This window comes from Amblyraja radiata, chromosome 17, assembly GCF_010909765.2.
Source record: "Amblyraja radiata isolate CabotCenter1 chromosome 17, sAmbRad1.1.pri, whole genome shotgun sequence".
In the NCBI taxonomy this organism is placed as follows: domain Eukaryota; kingdom Metazoa; phylum Chordata; class Chondrichthyes; order Rajiformes; family Rajidae; genus Amblyraja; species Amblyraja radiata.
In genome coordinates, this window is record NC_045972.1 from 27,940,128 (window position 1) to 27,957,898 (window position 17,771).

The window sequence follows — 17,771 nt, forward strand, 5'->3', positions numbered from 1 at the left end:
ACCTTGTGCGGAGTTGTTGTTCTAGACTTCACGTATGCATTTCTGTGAGAGTAGGAGTTTTGCTTATTTACCTTTTCTCTACTCATTTAGGTTGTGGCTGGAGTGCTTCTGATGTCATCTGGCTTCAGAAAGGGGCAGTCAAGAGACCAGGCACCAGTGTTTATTGGTGGGTTGGTGGTGGAGAGAGTTAAAGCAGCTGCAAATTCCTAGGTGTAGGCATCTCAGATGAACTGTCCTGGGCCCAGCACATAAACACAACCATGAAGAAGGGTTGCCGCTGTCTCTACTTTCTTAGGAGTTTAAAGAGATTCGGTATGTCTCCAAAGATTCTACAAACATTTACAGATATATTGCAGAAAGTATCCTGACTGGTTGCATCATGGCCTGGTATGGCCATTCCAACAGAGGACCACAAGAGGCTGCAAGAGTGGTGGACCCAGCCTGGTCCATCACAAGCACAACCATCCCCATCATCAAAAGCATCCACATGAAGTGTTGGCTCAAGAAGGCGGCATCTATGATCACGGATCCCCACCATCCTGGCCATGCCCTCTCCTCACCGCTACCGTCGGGCAGAAGGTACAGAAGCTTGAAGTCCCACACCACCAGGTTCAGGAACAGCGACTTTCCTACAGCCATCAAGTTCTTGAACCGACCCACACAACCCTAATCCCACCTCAACAGTTGAACACGATGGACTACCTCTTGCACTACCATGAACTTGCTTTTCTAATTGTTTTTTGCATCAATGTTTTGTTTTTTTGCACACTTTCTTTTAGAATGTTACATATAATTTATGTATAATTTGTTTTGTGTCCATGTTTAGTTTAGTTTAGTTTAGTTTAATTTAGAGATGCAGCACGGAACCAGGCCCTTTGGCCCACCGAGTCCGCACCGACCAGCGATCACCACACATTAACACTATCCTGCACACACCGAGGACAATTTACACATCCACCGTAGCCTACATACCTGTACGCCTTTAGAGTGTGGGAGAAAACCACGCCGGTCACGGGGAGAATGTACAGGCTCCGTACAGACTGCACCTGTAGTCGGGTTCAAACCCGGGCCTCCGGCACTGCAAGCAACTCTACCGCTGTTCCACCATGGCCAGCACCGTGGCTATGTGTTTGTGATGCTGCTGCAAGCAAGGTTCTTCATTCTATTTATACCTCACCGTACTTGTGCGATTCACAATAAGCTTAAACTTGATCTGTCCACTTTGGTTTCATGTCCTTCAAACTCTTGACTAAATGTATTCTTTTTAGATTTTCAGAACAACAAAGTTACGTGCCAGAATTGTGTAAAAAAATACATTGTGGGTTTTCAATGTCTAAGTAATCAGGTGACTAGTCATTTGCCCCAGATTGTTTGGCGTGGAGGTCATGCTCAATGTGAGCCAAATCTTCATTGCAACTACTGTACTCCTTACTGCAATTGTCAAATCACTTTGCCTTACACAATTTCTTCCAGTTATTGTGTTGATATAGTGTCCCTCAACCAATTTCTCTGTGAATGTTTTGATCAAAATCTTTGTGAACAAGCTTCTTCTTCCTCTAATCTGAGTATTTTACATTTAGTCATTTATCTGTTGTCTGTCATCTTGAATCCCCAGCCATGAGAAACAACCTTCTTGTTTCATACTGTCCTATTCTTTCAGCATTTATTTGGGGCCATAACTGTATTGACCTTAACAAAAATGTTGAACAGTTTGAATCGTATAGGTGAAACCCCTTTGAATAGCATTCCTCTCCATTCTTCTGATTAGCCATGTTGCAATGGTTTCCACAGTAGCTGTGAGCTTTCCTTTCACCTAAATCCTCAGTTACCCAGCGAGTTGACTTTGTGGATGTGAAACCAGGATGATCGTCATTTGAAGAGTCAGTGTAGACCCAGGGACTGACTTGTGCTTGGAGTGTGTAATGGTTAGTGCACAGTGAGTTTCAGGGATGAGTACACAAGAGAGCTTGTGGAAGAAGGAACATATCTCTATATTTGATTGCAGTTTATGTTCTTCACCTCCTTTGTCAACTGAGGTAAAAGGGCTAATAATTTTCTGGAAGGAACTACAAGGGAAACTGTGCATAAGTTTGGACTGATGCCATTTTGCTAGACCTTTGCTTCAGGACAACTTGAGGGAGATTCTATGACATATTTGGCTTTGACGGTACATTTAATGGGGTGACGTAAATGCTCACCAACTCCAGCAGTTTATTCTACATAGCTGCTCTACCACTGTGGGTCTGGTGCAGATGTGCTGAGAACTGAACCTGGGTAAGAAATGGAATTTAATTCTGACAAGTGTGTGGTGTTGCATTTGTTGTATTGTTCATTGTTCTGCCATTACTGTGTTGCTCAGTCCAGACATGGCTGCTGTGGGAGTAGTGTAAGGTCATACAGAGGAGATGGAGCAGGTCTGTGGAGACAAAGTTTTAACATCGACTGCATACAACCCTCAACCAATTTGAGGCTACGCTTTTGCCATGTGTAAGTCTAAGCCCAGCCAGTCCTGCTTTGTTCACCATATGCTTTGACTCTGGGACTTGCTGTCTTTACAATCCGATACAATAGTTCCATTAAATAAAATCTCTACTCCAATTGTAAATTTGTCCGATTTTCTAACAATATGTGGTACTATTCTCTGAGAGAGTAAGAACCTTTTACCCAGGGTGGAAATGTCACAGACTAGAGGGCATAGGTTTAAGGTGAGAGGGGCAACGTTTAAAGGAAATGTGTGGGGGAAATTGTTATTACACAGAGGATGGTGGGTGCCTGGACCATGCTGCCATGGGTGGTGGTGGAGGTGGAGGCAAATGCCATAGTGGTGTTTAACAGGCTTTTGGATAGGGACATGGGATGAAGGGATATTGATCATGTGTGGGCAAATTAGATTAGTTTCTGTAAATTGAATTGTGTGTATGTCTTGTAGGAAATTGTTTTTGTTTGTATAGCTGTGGAAACGGAGTTCCGTTTGAGCCTCACTGAGGTTCAAATGACATGTAATAAAATATTGTATATTATATTGTATTATCTTGGCATCATGTTCAGCATGGACATTGTGGGCTGAAGAGCCTGTTCCTGTGTTGTACTGTTATGTGTTCTTTGTGTACGGCGTGATGGTATGGTCTGATTTTGATTGGATAGCACGTAAACAAAGCTTTGCATTTGTTACAAAACAAAGCACGGGGCAATAATAAACCAAATGAAATAAAACATTTTTTTGCAATGGAATCTGCTCTGATTTAGTATTCAAATTTATTCCATGTTCAATTAACACTTACTGTGTTCATTTTCAAACCCCTATTCTTGCTAATTTAAAATTGCACACTGATCGAAATACTTTTCTTTATCATTACTTAATTGGTTTGAAAGCACGGGGATGCTCTCAGGATTTTGTAATCTAGGTTAATCTGGTGTGACCCCGTTAGTAGCTTGTGAAACTATCACTCAACCATTTATTCCAGCACAGGCTTCATTTTGTTATAATGATATGATAGTAGTCCATTCTAACTATTTTTGATTATGTTATTTGGTGCGTTCTTAATGTTAAAGGTACTATGATGATGTATTACCAAACAGTGCAGATGCCAGGGCCTATGATACAATTTCTACAGCGCACTGAGCAACTGACTAAACTGCATTTCCATGGTAAGGTCATAGACAACAAGGTATAAGGAGAGGCTGGATAGGCGAGAACTTTTTTTCTTGGAGTGCAGGAGACTGAGGGATGAAATCATGAGGTGCTAGACACAAGAGTAGCAAAAAAGAATTTGATCGTAGTTGGCCAAATATTTAATGGGATTAAAATAAAATTAAGATAAATATCCACAGTCCTTTCCCCTGGCAGGGGAGTCTAAAGAAGGCATAGGTTTAAGGTGAGAAGGAAACAATTTAACAGGGACCAAAGGGCAACTTAGTCCATGCAGAGGGTGGTGAGTATATGGAATAAGTTGCCAGATGAAGATGAGGTGGTATATCATCATCATCATCATCATCAGGGTACTGAGCACAGGAGTTGGGACATCATGTTACAGATACACAAAATGTTGGTAAGGCCACAGTTAGAGCACTGTTCATGTTGCACTGCTCTAGGAAGGATGGCATTGCAGACATCTACAGGGGTATTGCCGGGTTCAGAAGCTGATAAGGAGAGGTTGGATAGTTTAGTTTAGTTTATACTGTAGATACAGGGTGGAACAGGACCTTCGCAACTGAGTCCACGCCGACCATTGATCACCTGCAGACTAACCCTACACACTAGGGACAGTTTACAGAAGCCAATTAACCCTACAAACCTGCACGTCTTTAGAATGTGGGAGGAAACATAGAAACATAGAAACATAGAAAATAGGTGCAGGAGGAGGTCACTCGGCCCTTCGAACCAGCACCGCCATTTATTGTGATAATGGCTGATCATCCCCTATCAATAACCCGTGCCTGCCTTCTCCCCATATCCCTTGACTCCACTAGCCCCTAGAGCTCTATCTAACTCTCTCTTAAATCCATCCAGTGACTTGGCCTCCACTGCCCTCTGAGGCAGGGAATTCCATAAATTCACAACTCTCTGGGTGAAAAAGTTTTTTCTCACCTCAGTCTTAAATGGCCTATCCTTTATTCCAAGACTGTGGCCCCTGGTTCTGGACTCACCCAACATTGGGAACATTTTTCCTGCATCTGGCTTGTCCAGTCCTTTTATAATTTTATATGTTTCTATAAGATCCTCCCTCATCCTTCTAAACTCCAGTGAAACCAGAGAATTTGGAGAAAACCCGTGCAGTCACAGGGGCAACGTGCAAACTCCGTACAGGCAGCACCCGTATCAGAAATGAATCCGGTCTCTGATGCAGTGAGGCAACAACTCTACCATTGCATCACTGTGCCGTGGATAGGCTGTGGCATTTTCCCTTGGAACCTACATTCAAGAGGCATTTGGACAAACACAAGCATATAGTCCTAGTGCAGGCAAATGGGGTTAGTGTAGATGGGCCAAACGATTAGAATGGCCAACCTGTACAACCTTGTGCAATCAAGATGTCACCTCAAGGCTAAGGAGTGCAACAATCACAGAACCTCCAGGGGAAGGAGTCAAAGATCACGAAGGGTTCTTTTGCCTATAATTATGAAGAGACTTTTATGTCACCGTGCTGGCCTCGGAAGTAACCCAACAGGAACCTGATAGAGGTTGGACAAATATTTGATGGGATTAAAAATAAAATTAGAATATGTGCTGTGAATAAGTTGATTAGAAGAGAATCAAGCATCTAAGTAACGTGAAATGGAGTACAGGTGCACAACCTTTTATCCGAAGATCCAAATAACGAAAACCTCCGAATAGCGGCCATTTTTTCGGTCCTTGAAGAAAGGTCCTTGAAAACGTTCACAGAGGGCGGCCCGCAGAGGTGACAGCGGAACCTCCGGTCGGTCCTCGAAGAAAGGGGAACTAAATCCCCATTCATAAAAGAGAAGGTGAGGGTATATTGCGCGGGAGGGTTAATAATTGACAATATGCTGCTGCCTGCCCGCTGAGTTAAAAAGTTCCCACGGTAGACTCACGATACACAGTGTTTCGTGAGTCTTGCGTGGGAACTTTTTAACTCAGCGGGCAGGCAGCAGCAGCAGATTGTCGCTCGCTTCAGTTTCACCCCACCTACACCCCTCTGCTTCCCGGCCATGTCTGTGACCCCTTCCCTCCCCTCTCCAGCTCCCCGCCCATTGCACCGGCGCGGGGGCTTTGCACTGTCTTCACGTCGGCGATTGCAGCAGGACCAACGGGACACCGACCCCCAGGCCCACTGCAAGCACGGAGATCCCAGAGACCCACAGCCAGCAGCAGCCCAGCCCCGTTCCAACTCCAGAGGAAAACTGCAAACTGGCCGGAGACGTCAGGACCACCAGAAGCCGTTCCCCGAGCTGCGCCCCCTCATCGGGACACCAACCCCCAGGCCCACTGCAAGCACGGAGATCCCAGAGACCCACAGCCAACAGCAGCCCAGCCCAGCCCCGCTCCAACTACAGAGGAACCTGGGTTGCGGATGACGGGGCGCAGCTCGGGGCGTCGTAGAGGCCCATCGGGGAGCGAGTTCCTGTTGGTCTTGACGTCTCCGGCCACCTGCCATCCTCCGGGAACTGTACCGCCCTTGCAGGAGAGTGGGGTTGTTTGCAGTTGCAGAGGGAGGGGGCAAGGGCGGTACAGTTCCCAGTCTCAGCTCCTGTACAGGGGGGTGGCCGGAGACGTCAGGACCAACGGGACACCGACTCCCAGGCCCACTGCAAGCACGGAGATCCCAGAGACCCACAGCCAGCAGCAGCTCCAGCCCAGCCCCGCTCCAACTCCAGAGGAACACGTAGGGGCAGAAGCTGATGGTGTGCAAGGTACGTCTTGTTCTTGGGGTGGCGGATGAGGGGGCGCAGCTCGGGCTGTGGGCAAACTGCCACTTGTCGCCGTAGCGGCCCATTGGGGAGCGGATTCCTCTGGAGTTGGGGGGGGGGGGGGGGGGTATTGTGCTGTTTGATCGCCCCCTGCTATCCCAGGGACAGGGAGACACAGCGGCTTTTTAGACTGGTGGGCAATCACTTCCAAAGTTCTGCCCACACAGTCAGTACACCTCTCCTACACTGCATTTCATACAAACATTTATTCTGCAAGAAAAAACTACATTGAAGACTCAAACACGCGACAGAGTTTATTGCCGGGATCAAGGCGCAAACTCGCGACCTTGCGGATATGAGCCGAGCACTCTACCACTGAGCCAGCCATTAAAATCTACGCTAAAAAATTTCCATTCCGAAGACCGACAAATTCTGAATTACGAAAAGTGTCTGGTCCCAAGGCTTTCGGATAAAAGGTTGTGCACCTGTAGTTCCTTATATGGTGAAGTGGAACATTGCCAGCAGAGGTTTGATGCAATCAGGATACTAATAAATGGATGTCAAGTGTTGGATTGGTATTTGAGAGGGATATAATTACATTGGCTGAAAAGACTTTTGATTAGAGCTTTGGAAGTTGGGTGCAGATGGAATAGGGCTTTTCCAAACACATTTAGATAGCTTATGGAAAGGAAGGGTTTCGAGGGATGTGGGCCAAACACAGGCAAATGCGATTGCAGGCAGGGACGGGACAATGGAGCCACGATAGAGTTGCTGCCTTACAGCGCCAAAGACCCGGGTTTGATCCTGATCATGGGTGATGTCTGTACCACATTTGTATGTTCTCCATGTGACCTCATGGGTTTCCTCCCGGTGCTCTGGTTTCCTCCCAAATCCCAAAGACACGAAGTTTGTAGATTAATTAGCTTTGGTAAAATTGTAAAATTGTCCCCAGTGTGTCGGATGGTGCTAGTGTACAGGATGATCGCTGGCCAGCGCAGGCCGAAGGTGTAACGGGTATAGCTTGGACCCAATAGCAGCACAGAATCAGGCAGGTATAGTTGGTAACAAACTTTATTACGATACTGTAACACAGAGTAGTAACACAGGAATGGGTACACCGTACTCACACAGAGGCTCAGGATTGAGCGAGGGTTCCGAAGAGGGGCAGGCAGGAGACGTAGTCTGGAAATCGCTGGAGAGTCTTGCATGAATGCTGAGAACAATCTGGCACTGTGTGAACGGTGAGGAGAGTCTATGTACCGGGTTAATTGGTGATCAGAGACAACTGAGTGCAACAGGTGAGGAGAGTTGGGCTGATGAGAGGGGAGTGGCAGGCAGGCAGGTGAGGAGAAGGAGGGACCGGTGGAAAAGTACTGGGAGATGAAGTGGATGAGAATGAGGAGAGGGCAGATTGTGACAGAACCCCCCCCTCAAGGGACGGCTCCTGACGTCCAAAAACAACAACAAAAAAAACAATAAAGAAAATAAACCCAATCCCACGCAGAGTTGGGTGGGAGGAGGGGGACCGGAGGAGGGCTAATATTCGTCTGAGACATCCATGTCCGCATCCTCCTCCATAGCATCAGAGGAAAGCTCCGTCTCGTCGTCACTGGGCGCCTCAGACGGAAGAGGGGACAGAGTCTCAGGGGCGGCGACCACTCTAGGAGTGGCGGACTTGGACGGCTGGTCGGGATGTCGCCGGTGAAACTCCCTGATGAGGGAGGCGTCCAGGATGTGTCGAGCAGGAACCCAGGACCTCTCCTCTGGACCGTAACCCTCCCAATCGACCAGGTATTGGAGACCCCTCCCACGACGGCGGGAGCGCGGAAGGTGGTGCACCGTGAAGGCGGGGCCTCCGTCGATGAGACGAGGAGGTGGAGGAGGAGGGACTGCGGGGACCAGGGAGCTCTCCCGGACTGGCTTTACTCCGGACACGTGGAACGTAGGATGGACCCGCATGGAACGAGGCAACTTGAGCCTCACAGCCGCTGGGTTGATGACCTTCTGGATCTCAAAGGGACCGATGAACTTGGGTGCCAACTTCTTGGACTCCACCCTCAAGGGAAGGTCCCGGGTCGACAGCCACACCTTCTGGCCCGCGAGGTAGGTGGGGGCCTGGGTGCGGTGACAGTTGGCAGCCGTGGCGTAACGGTCCACGGAGCGGAGAAGAGCCGCCCTGGCTTGGGTCCACGTCCTGCGGCAGCGACGAATGAAGGCCTGGACGGACAGGCAGGAAACCTCTTTCTCCAGCGCCGGGAACAGTGGAGGCTGGAACCCGTAGGCACACTGGAAAGGGGAGAGCCCAGTGGCCGAGCTTGTCAGGGTGTTGTGGGCATACTCCACCCACAACAACTGCTGGGACCAGGAGGAGGGATGCTTGGACACCATACACCGCAGCGCCGTCTCCATCTCCTGATTCTTCCTTTCAGTCTGGCCGTTGGACTGGGGATGAAATCCGGACGTCAGACTCACGGTGGCCCCCACAAGCGTGCAGAACTCCCTCCAGAACACAGAGGCAAACTGGGGTCCCCGGTCGGAGACCACATCGACGGGGAGACCATGGAGCCTGAAGACGTGGAGTAACATGAGCTCGGCAGTTTCCTTGGCAGACGGAAGCTTGGGCAGGGGCACGAAGTGAACCATCTTGCTAAATCTATCGACCACGGTCAGGATGGTGGTGTGACCACTGGATGGGGGTAGGCCGGTAACGAAGTCCAGGGAGATGTGGGACCATGGTCGATGGGGTACAGGCAGTGGAAGCAGATGACCCGCAGGAGCTTGGTGCGAGACCTTGTGCTGGTTGCAAACGGGACAGGCGTTGACAAACTCCCGAGTGTCCTCCTCCAGCGATGCCCACCAGAACCTCCGTAGCACCATCTCCTTGGTCCGCTGAATGCCGGGATGACAGGTGAGTCGAGAGCTGTGGGCCCACTGAAGGACGTTGGACCGCAGGGCAGAAACCACAAACAGGCGATCAGGAGGGCATGCGCTGGGTCCCGGCTGGTTCTCCAAGGCCGCCTTGACCCTCTCCTCCACTTCCCAGGTGAGGGAGGCAACCCTGTGCGAGGACGGGAGGATGATGTTGGGGCCAGAGAAAGGCTCCTCCTTCGCCAAGAACTGTCGAGAGAGGGCATCGGGCTTCACGTTGCGGGACCCAGGTCGGTAGGAGAGGGAGAAGTTGAAGCGGGTGAGGAAGAGAGACCAGCGGGCCTGACGAGAGTTGAGCCTCTTGGCTGACTGGAGGTATTCAAGGTTCTTGTGGTCAGTCCAAACCAAGAAAGGCTGCTCGGTTCCCTCCAGCCAGTGACGCCATTCCTCCAACGCCAACTTAACCGCCAACAGTTCTCGGTTGCCAATGTCATAATTCCTCTCAGCAGGGGTCAGGCGTCGGGAGAAGAAGGCGCATGGATGGAGCTTCTGGTCCCCGGCAGCCCGCTGGGACAGAACAGCTCCCACGCCCACGACGGAGGCGTCCACCTCCACCACGAACTGTCTCTCTGAGTCCGGAACTTGGAGGATGGTGGCCGATGTAAACCGTGTCTTGAGTGTCTGAAAAGCTTCGTCGGCCGCGGCAGACCACCGGAACGGAACCTTGGAGGAGGTGAGTGCCGTGAGGGGTGCGGCCACAGTACTGTAGCCACGGATGAACCGTCGGTAAAAATTGGCGAACCCCAGGAACTGCTTGCGGGAGTCAGGAACAGGCCAGGTGGTGACAGCAGAGACCTTGGCAGGGTCCATCTTGATGTTCCCTTGGCCAACGATGTATCCTAGGAAGGAGACTGACGGGGAGTGAAACTCGCACTTCTCAGCTTTAACAAAGAGCGAGTTCTCCAGGAGCCAATGTAGAACTGCCTGGACGTGGTGTACGTGTTCCTCCTTGGTCCGTGAAAAGATGAGGATGTCATCAATATAGATGAACACGTACTTGTTCAACATGTCTCTGAGAACGTCATTGACCAAAGCCTGGAAGATGGCCGGGGCGTTGGTGAGGCCAAAGGGCATCACCCGGTATTCATAATGTCCCGTGGGAGTGTTGAAGGCGGTCTTCCACTCATCTCCCTCTTTGATGCGGACCAAGTGGTAGGCGTTGCGTAGATCCAACTTCGAAAAGATGGTGGCCCCCTCCAGGAGCTCGAAAGCAGAGGAGATGAGTGGGAGAGGGTAGCGATTCTTCACCGTGATGCCGTTGAGCCCCGGTAATCTATGCAGGGATGCAGAGATTTGTCCTTCTTCTCCACGAAGAAGAACCCAGCCCCAGCAGGAGACGAGGAGGGACGGATGAGACCAGCAACCAAGGAGTCGTTTATGTATTTCTCCATGGCGCCTCTCTCAGGGGCGGACAGGGAGTAAAGGCGACCCCTAGGAGGAGCGGAACCAGGCAGGAGGTTTATGGCGCAGTCATAGGGCCGATGAGGAGGAAGGGAGGTGGCCCTAGACTTGCTAAAAACCTCCCCAAAGTCATGGTACTCGGCTGGGACCCCCGTCAGATCTGGAGCAGAACTGGAGCAGGTGGCCGGTTGAGGAGCTGAGGCTTGCTTCAGGCACACTTGGTGGCAGGAAGGGCTCCAACCCAAGATGACCCCCGTCCTCCAGTCGATGTTGGGGTTGTGTTGCCGAAGCCAGGGGTAACCCAGGATGAGGGGAAGACGGGGAGACTGCAGGATGTGGAACTGGATGGTCTCATGGTGATTACCAGACAGGAGCATGCGCACTGGGACCGTCTGGTGAGAAACAGTCCCCAGGAGATGGCCGTCGAGGGCGTTGGTGGGAACAGGTTCAGGCAGGGGAACACAACTGATGCCAAGCTGGCGGGCTAGTTCCTTGTCCATAAGATTAATGTCACAACCAGAGTCTATGAAGGTGTGGAGGGTGTGAGAACCATCAGACAACAGCAGACGGGCATGACAAAGAGGGCGTCGGGCAGAGGAAAGTTCAGAGGTTCGACTCAGCAGTAATTCCTCCGCTACTGGTGAGTCTGGCCTTTTACTGGACACTTGGAGATGTAATGACCCGCCAGGCCACAGTAGAGACAGAGGTTCCCCTGACGCCGACGTTCCCGTTCCTCGGTGTGAGACTGGTGCGACCCACCTGCATGGGTTCGGGTTGCCTCGACGGTTGCCCCGACGAGGGTAGTCCAGTCTCCGGAGGAAAACGAGCTTGGGTGGATAGCTGGCGGTCCGCCTGTCCCTGTCGCCACTCCCGACGTCTCGCCAGGATGCGTCGGTCCAGACAGGTCGTTAGCTCGATAAGCCCATCCAGAGAAGAAGGAAGGTCATGGGACACCAACTCATCCTTGATATAGTCATTCAAGCCCAGCAAGAAAGCGTCACACTGGGCCGGGGCGTTCCAATCACTCTGACGGGCCCTGGTGCGAAAGTCGATGGCGAAGTCAGCGACGCTCTGGTTCCCCTGGCTCAACCCCAGCAGACTTCCCGCAGCGTCCGGACCCATCGAAACCTCACCGAACACCTTGCGAAGCTCCGCGGCGAAGGCCTGGAAAGAGGAGCAAGCCGGCGTGCGTCGCTCCCATTCAGCCATTCCCCACAGCCGAGCTCTGCCAGTCAGGTGATTAATGGTAAACGCCACTCTCGACGCTTCCTGGGCGTAGGTGTAGGGCTGTAGGGCGAAGAGAATGGAACAGTTCGTGATGAATGGGTTGCAGCCCTCCGGGTCTCCAGCGTAGCGCTCCGGGGTTCCCACCCGGGGCTCAGGTGATGGTCCTGGCGGACCGGGAGCTGGTGCTGTCGGAGCCGGAGGCGGAGCATGGGGTGTAGCCTGGGCGAGGGTGGTCATCAGCTGTTGGACCTGGGTGCTAGTGCAACCAATGCTTGCTCCTGGTTTGACACAGCCTGTCGAACCTCGGAGTTGGAGGCAGCGAGCATAGCTTCGTGCTGCAGGAGCGTGTGCTCAATCCTCTCGAAGCGGTTTGACGGAGACGTTGTGTGCGCTGAGTCCATTGTTGGCCAGATTGTACTGTAACGGGTATAGCTTGGACCCAATAGTAGCACAGAATCAGGCAGGTATAGTTGGTAATGAACTTTATTACGATACTGTAACACAGAGTAGTAACACAGGAATGGGTACACCGTACCCACAGAGAGGCTCAGGATTGAGCAAGGGTTCAGAAGAGGGGCGGGAAGGCAGGAGACGTAGTCTGGAAATCGCTGGAGGGTCTTGCATGAATGCTGAGAACAATCTGGCACTGTGTGAACGGTGAGGAGAGTCTATATACCGGGTTAATTGGTGATCATGAGGCAACTGAGTGCAACAGGTGAGGAGAGTTGGGCTGATGAGAGGGGAGTGGCAGGCAGGCAGGCGAGGAGAAGGAGGGACCGGTGGAAAAGTACTGGGAGGTGAAGTGGATGAGAATGAGGAGAGGGCAGATTGTGACAGAAGGGCCTGTTTCTGTGCTGTGTCGCTAAACTCTAAGTGGGACCAGCCCTGTATGGTCAGCATATACTTAGTGGGCCGAATGGCGTGCTTCCATGCTGTATAGCTCTGTGACTCTGGGTCTGTTCAAGATTGAAGTGAGGGGAAGAAGAATCTGCTGCTACATGTTTTCAAATGTTTGTATCTTTTGCCCAATGGGAGAGGGGAAAAGAGTTACAGTGCAAAAACTTTCCAGCTGAATCATACTGTACACGAGTTCAATCAATCCATTCACGTACAACAGGTAGTGCAAAGGGAAGAAGTTTGGAGTGCTTCAAGGTCATGCAGGCTGTTATATAATTGCATGGTGTTTTGCTTGTAACATATTTCTTGCAGTATCTACAATTTTACCTGCATTTTGTTTTAAACAAGATTTACTCAGCTCCTGCTGATCAACAACGTCTTGCCAACCACTAACCATATCAATTTAACATTAGTTCCTTATCCAATCCCTCCATAGCCCTGCCGCACCTTGAACCTGCTGCCTCCAGGAATGTGTAGGAAGGAACTGCAGATGCTGGTTTAAAACGAAGATAGACACAAAAAGCTGGAGTAACTCAGCGGGACAGGCAGCACCTCTGGAGAGAAGGAATGGGTGACATTTCGGGTGGAGACCCTTCTTCAGACTGATCAATTTGAAGAATTGTCACCCATTCCTTGTCTCCAGAGTTGCTGCCTGTCCCGCTGAGTTACTCCAGCTTTTTGTGCCTGCCTCCAGCAATCCTCAACACTTCCCTCGACTCCAGGGAAGTTCAAGGTTCAAGGTCTTTTATTGTCACGTGTATCAATTAAGGCACAGTGATATTCGATTTACCATACAGCCTTACTAAAAAAAGCAACAAGACACCCAACTCCATAAAAGTTGACATAAACATCCACCACAATGGATTCCCCACATTCCTCACGGTGATGGAAGGCAATATAATCCTTCGTTATCCTCTTGCGGTTGGGGCAGTCGAAGCTCCCGCAGCCGGAGATCGAAGCTCCCACGTCGGTGTGGTCGAAGCTCCTGCGGCTTGGAGCTCCTGGTCGGTCTCTGACCAGGGATCGCGAGCTCCACGATGTTAAGTCCTGCAGGCTCCTGCGGCTGGAGCTCCCAAAGTCTGTCCCCAGCAGAGGCCTCCAGCTCCTCGATGTTCGGGCGCAGTGCGGACGGAGATACGATACGGAAAAAAATCGTATCTCCGTCGAGGTAAGGGATGTAAAAAAGTTACTCCACAAAAGCCCACCCCCTGCCCCCACCCCCCACTTAAAACAAGCTAAAGAACACTAAAACATACATTTAACACATCCTATGAAATAACAAAGAAGGAATGGACGAGACAGACTGTTGGCGAGGCTGCCATTGCTGGCGCCACCTGGTGGTTTTTGTGAATCATCCTATCATTTCATCTCGCGTGGTCTCTGCTCTCTGAGATTTGCTTCCCGATCCTTTCCGTCTCCCCACTCTTTTCAATAATAAAGTCTTGTCAAAACCAGCCTTTGGGTCAATCCATCAAATTCCTCCCTGTCCATTCTTCCTGGCTAAGCAACCATTTCCCTGAAACCTATCCGTGAAACACCCGAGGACAAGTTTTATGTAAACCTAAACTTTGCTGCTTCCAAATGCTCCCCTGTTTTCAATATCGAATAATGGTCTGTGAAATTTTGCTAGCTCTGTTAAACATAGAATTATCGCGTTTGCAGACCGATAATTGCTGGTTGTAATCAAGGGAACATTACTCGGGGCTGGTGGGGAGAGGACCTGGGGGATGGGCTGCTGTTGGCAACGCATGAGACATTTTCTGATGTATTTTTCTCCTTTCCAAATGATCCGCAGGACCCTGAACGGTATGAACAAGCAACAGATGTAAGGACACAATTGAAATTCTTGGAACATCTGGAGCAGCTCGAGAAACAAAGGAAGGACAATCAGGAGAGAGAAATTCTATTAAAAGCAGCAAAGGTACAGATGGTCTGCTTGATGTCAGATGGCAGCAGTTTTATAGATGTAATGAAATCGGGTTCCACAAACTTCTATTTTTGGAAGAGAAACGGGGTGTAACTCAATCCCCGACACACAAAATGAATTATGTGAATGCTGCAGTAGATGGGTTATCTTTACTATTTGTTTGGAATGTGATGAAGAGATTTGTATGTTCAGTTCATAGAAACACACCGTACAAGACGTTAGTGAAGCCACACTTGGGAGTATTAGGTTCAGTGTTGGTCATCCCGCTATAGGAAAGATGCCATTAAGCTGGAAATTAAGCAAAGATTTACGAGGATGTTGCCAGAACTCTTAGGCTATAAGGAGAGTTTGTGCAGGCCAGGACATTATTCCTTGGAGCACAGGAGCTGAGGAAAATTACTTAGGATGAGGCTAAATCAGTCCACTTGGGTGAGAGGAACAGAAGACTGTGCTGATCGGTTGGGTTGAAGTATAAAGGAGGCTTGTGGGCAACAAAGGCCAGCTAGTCCATAGCCTGCTGGAGTTACTGTTCAATGAGTTGATAGACTGGCTCTTTGAGCTGAAGAATAATCAGATTTAGCAAGAAAAAGAAAAGAAAATGGTGGAATGAATCAGCAGGTCAGGTTGCAACTGTGGCAAGAAACACAGAGTTGATGGTCCAGGGAGGAGACCTTTGTCAGAACAGAAAAGTAGGTAAAAGAAGATAGTAAAGCGGCAGGGAGGTGTCTTTGACAGGGTCAGACCGGCATGTCCAGGAGTGAATAGGAGCAATTTGCGAATGAGAACATGGATGGAATAACCTCGAAATGAGAAAGTGGGGGTTGTGAAATGCAGAGCCGGTGATATCCTGGGCAGGTCAGGCTGGGCATGGCCTCTACTCCCAGCGAGAGAAAAAGCAAGTTGAGGCAATATAGCAGATGGATGACTGTTAATACTGTGAGACCAGTATTGAACCCTGCAGGTTACAATGAGCCCAGACAGAAGATGAGGTGTTACTTTAATTTACTTTTACTTTAGAGATATAACATGGAAACAGGCCCTTTGGCCCACCGAGTCTTTGCTGACCAGTGATCACCCTGTAGACTAGCACTATTCTATACATTAGGGACAATTTACAATTTACAGAAGCCAATTAACTTACAAACCTGTGCATCTCTAGAGTGTAGGAGTAAACTAGGGCACCCAGAGAAAACACACGCAGTCACAGAGAGAATGTACAAACTCCGTACAGACAGCACCCGCAATCAGGATCGAACCCGGGTCTCTGGCGCTGTGAGGCAGCAACTCCTACCCCTGCACCACTGTGCTGCCCCTCAAGGTGTGTGCTACTGTACCGCCCCCTTCCACAAGCTTGCCTGGGCCTGACTGTGACAGTGCAGGAGGCCACAGACCACTAGGTCAGAATGGGGATTGGATGGGGAATTGAGGCGACGGGCAACAGGAATCTCAGGGTCAGCTCCTGTGGGCTGAACACAGGTGCTCCACGAGCCGTCGGTCGTCTGTCCGTGCCCTCCACAGATGCTGCCTGACCCGCTGAGTCCCCTCCACCACTTTGTGTTGTGGTTTCTCAGTGGTCTCACACGCTAACTGCTTCCAGCATCTACCTTTTTTTGATTTGCAGAGCTGAAGAGGAGCGGGTTTCAGATGTAACTCTGATCACGGTGGGAGAATTAATCAAACTGTGTCTCCAGCTACAAAGTGGTTATCTTCCAGTCATGTTCCTTTGGTTCTTTCACCAGCTGAACATGTACACAGTTGTGAATTACATGAAAAGCATTGAGTTCGCATGCTGTGAGTTCCCTAAACTTCAGAGAGCCACCAAGGTTGGTTGGATGGGAATACCAGGTGCCATTGAACTGCAGTTTGACAGAGAAAATGACAAAGAAACTCCTCGATGTGTGATACTGGTGTCCTCTGAGCTTGCCCATGAAAAGTACGCTCAGTGTCCCCAAACCGGTGGTAATGTCATATTGAATCAGTGGCTGAAGAGAACAAGGTGGACTATGTGTTTTATACTGATCCATATGAGTGTTCAACATATACACATACCCCTGCCCAGTGTTTGCATGAATCTAGGAGGTAATTTAAGTCATATTAAAATATTTATGTCCCACAAATATATTAAAGTAATAATTACCCGCAGAGCTTAGAACTTTAACTTGTTTATTATGCTGCAGCATGCGTTCCTACATTTTTGTTACTGCCAGTTTAGACAATTGTTTTTAAATCAGCTATTAACCATTTATTTTTCTCTTTCTGTCTGACTCTCTCTATCTCTACCTCTATCTGTTGCAAAAGAGTGAAAGGGTATCAGATAGTGAAACAAGAGGTGGAGTGAAATGTAAAACTGGAGGGAGGAATATAGGTAGCCGGGGATAAGGGGGAGGGGAGAGGGAAATACGGGACCCAGGGATGAAAGATGAGTGCATGAAGGAGGGGAAAGGAGCAGGGTGACTTGGATGGTGGGATAAATGTACATGCATCGGGGTGGGCAGGGAAGGAGGGGGTGGAATTGGGGGAGTGTTACTTGAAATTGGAGAGTTCAGTGTTGATATCATTGGGTTGTAGCAGGCTTCTGTCTGTAGGTTGCAGGCTCCATGCTGGAGCTGTCAGCTATTCTTAACTAATTATATCTGAAAATCTTTGGACATGGACAAAACGATTAATTCAGATTCAGTCACCACTTGCGTTAAATGTCTTCCAATTTTTATATACTCTGCCTCAGCTTTTAAAAATGAATTCATCTCAGATGGTTGTGGCTGAAGAGATTTGCGTGCCGCTATTGAAATTGCGAAGGGTTTCAAGTGATTCTCAAGCCTTTCAACAAACTGATGGTAAAGATATTTCAGTGATGAAGGAGTGAATGAGTTGAAGGCAGTGAGATGTGGCAGAGCAGTGTGCCACGCTGGCAGCAGCCTCTGTGCCAGTGCTGGAGGATGGCCTGGAACCCAGCTTCATACTTGCTCCAGTTGGTCCGAGCTGTGGCGACAGAGGCACTTGGCAGGTTTGCCTTCATTGGGTA

General features: G+C 49.7%; 1 long non-coding RNA gene across 1 annotated transcript; it reads left to right on the plus strand.

Moving 5' to 3' along the window:
• The first annotated feature begins 272 nt into the window (after window positions 1-272).
• LOC116982943 lies at window positions 273-15,237 on the plus strand. The gene is made up of 3 exons (XR_004414568.1): window positions 273-683; window positions 4,622-4,624; window positions 15,227-15,237. It is a non-coding gene; the product is annotated as an uncharacterized LOC116982943 (long non-coding RNA).
• The last annotated feature ends 2,534 nt before the right edge of the window (window positions 15,238-17,771 follow it).